Here is a 2876-nt window from a genome sequence, read left to right on the forward strand (position 1 = left end):
CTGTGGTTGAACCAGTGTCGCTTACTATAAGGTATGCTTGCACCCAGTCGGCTTGCGCGAGCCGATTACACTTGGTTCACAGACTACACACACATCCAAAGCCACTTCAACATTACAATTACACTTACAAGCACTTCTTACCCTACATACAATCTCTACCAGACAGCCTAAGCTACTTGGTAGAGATACATTGGTTGTATCGTCCCGACTTCGGTAGGGATAGGCCGGTCCTGCAGTGGATACTCAAACGGCTGCTGCTGCTGATTATATATATATATATATATATATATATATATATATATATATATATTGTTACATAGCCTATGATTTCATCATCCTTGTGTAATTTTAACGCACAGTATGCTGCATGTTTGATCACGAGCGTGTTCTGCCTCAGTCCCCCCCTTCTACCGTTATAGTAGAGTAAGTCGTTCTTTCTGTTGTTCAGAGTGGGATTGTTAACTCTTTGTCCCCATGGCTTCATTTGTGTGTCTTTCTTACAAGTTGTATCAAGCTCTGCTGACCTCTATATAATGAGCTCAGTCTCTACATTAATTGCCACTTAGATCTGCTCCTCATTTTGTTCACATCTCTGTCCTCCCCTGTACAGTTATTTGTGAGTGCTCAGGAAGTCTCCAACCATCTAGCAGCTGTGTAATTTGAGTATAACTGTTGTTGCATTTTTTCTTGTGCTGTGTAGCATAGCGTTAATTCTTAGGCCTAGTGAGGTTTTTTGTGATTTATGTAAAGATTCATTTTGTCAGCCAGTTTTAATATTATTTTGTATTTGTAATAATTTATCTTGCATTAACTGAGCATTACCCAGTGTATTTTCATTTTATCAGGGCTGACTTAGGTAAACTTACTCTTGCTAATTTCATGTTAATAGAGGCTATTGCAGTTAACCATATATTTAACCTGTTTTTTGCCATTACATTATCCTTATGAGTCCTGAATGTTTTGTTGTTAGTTTGATCATTAAACTTTAACTTGTAATTTTACCTAACTCTTTTGTTTTGAACCTGGAACTTTACGGGACAGTAGTGATTTTTAGTATTCTCACTTAAAGTGTACATTATCTTTCTCTGTTCCGTAACAATATATATATATATATTTATTTATTTATTCATGTATATACCACGTTGAGTACACCGCTTCTCGTCTGATCAGCGAAGTTAAGCAATGTTGGGTCTGGTTAGTACTTGGATGGGTGACCGCCTGGGAACACCAGATGCTGTTGGCATAACGTTCTCCCTACGTGTCAAGTGGGGTTGGTGGAGGATTAGTGCCCCTCCCTGTAAAAAAATTAACTCTAAGCCCTTGGCCACCCCGTTTGGGATACATGGCGTCTGGCAATGAATGAATGAATGAATGAATATAAATAGATAGCTAGATAGATAAATATAGATATGGGAGAGTCACGATGTAAAGGGAAATAATAAAAGTGGTCAGATTTCTCTCATGGATGTTCCACTTGAATGAGGAAACAACGTGTGTAAGTGTTCTCCAGGGTCGGACATCATTTACAGGTTGTGCAACGAAACTGAATTTCGGATCTGGTATAATATTCCTTTTGTTTAGCGGAAAACAAATAAATATTTTGCATAATTCAAAATCTCACTGGATATTCCACGGCGTGTGATAGAGCAAACTGAAGGAATGTTTAACAGCATGTGATCACGTTTGTTTGCCGTCTTCAGGTACTTTTGCCAATGTTCGTCGACGACTTGAACCTTGGCCTGCAGCTGATCCTATTGTTTGGCCCTCCCTTTGTTCATAATCTCCTGAATGACGACCACGCTGCGGTCTGCTGCATCGTTTGTCACCAGCAGCTTTGATACATGCTTTTTCTCTCGAGCATAGACTTCTGTGGTTGCCTAGGTCACAGGATCAGCATCCCCAAACGAGGAGTTGATGTCCAGATGTTGCAGCATGATCTTCATCGTACTGGTGAAATACTCCAACAGGCTCTTCCTCACGACATCCTAGGGGTAGGAGTGCAGAGACGGGCTTGGTTCTTCTGAGCAGTGAACAGTGTTTATGCACCCCACTGCAGAACACTGCGAGCCCAATTGTCACCTCAAACAGTTACCAAAGGTGACAAGTGAAGGCTGGGGCTCCGGCATCCCTGATGGGTTGGTCCATTTGTGATGTCATTTCCTTCAAGAGGGTGAGGGCCATGCGGGGAACAGCAGCTACAGATGTGAGGAAGAATCAAAGCTTGCACACAGTAACGCACAATGAAGATGTAGAAGTCCTTGGGTTTTCCCGGAAGTTTCCCCTCCGGCTGGGTCCATGCACGGACGAGCATGTGGGACAAAGCTGTCAGAGTTGATGGACGAACATTGAGATTTTCAATGCAGCAATGGCCCTTGTCATCCATTCAGAGTGAACCAGTGCACCAGGGGCCTGGAACTGGATGAAGGAGCAGTTGTGGGGTACAGACCAAAGGAAGGTGATCGTAAGCTCCAGGAACTCCTTCTAATCGTCCTGAGGTTGCTGTTCCCACAGAAATGCTTGAGCAAACTCAAAGGTTTCTTCACAGCACAGCTGAACCGGCAACTGGACGGTCTCATCATCGACGGCAGTAGTGCACTTTGTATGATCAATGTGTGGCCACATGTCTTGAAGTTCTGGAAGAGGGTGACTTTTGATCCTTTGGACTAGAACACTGCCACCAAGATGATCTTGAGAACATGATGATGGCAAAACAAGGTAGAGCAGTAGCCTGTCCAACATCATCTCCAGGTGAAGACAGGCTCATCACGCAAACCATCTTCCTGCGTAACCCTTAAACATGCAGCAATCACACTGAAATTTCCCATGCCACATCACCCATTGAAGTGGATTTAAATATCCAGCAAGCAAAAGCATGT

The 2876-nt window shown here is 42.8% G+C and overlaps 1 pseudogene; it reads left to right on the plus strand.

Annotated features, from left to right (window-relative positions):
• Positions 1-1124: 1124 nt before the first annotated feature.
• Positions 1125-1243, plus strand: LOC145397068 (5S ribosomal RNA; annotated as a pseudogene).
• Positions 1244-2876: the final 1633 nt, after the last annotated feature.

The sequence above is a fragment of the Coenobita brevimanus genome, chromosome 4 (assembly GCF_032717465.1).
Source record: "Coenobita brevimanus isolate Jiangsu-jjx chromosome 4, ASM3271746v2, whole genome shotgun sequence".
NCBI lineage: Eukaryota > Metazoa > Arthropoda > Malacostraca > Decapoda > Coenobitidae > Coenobita > Coenobita brevimanus.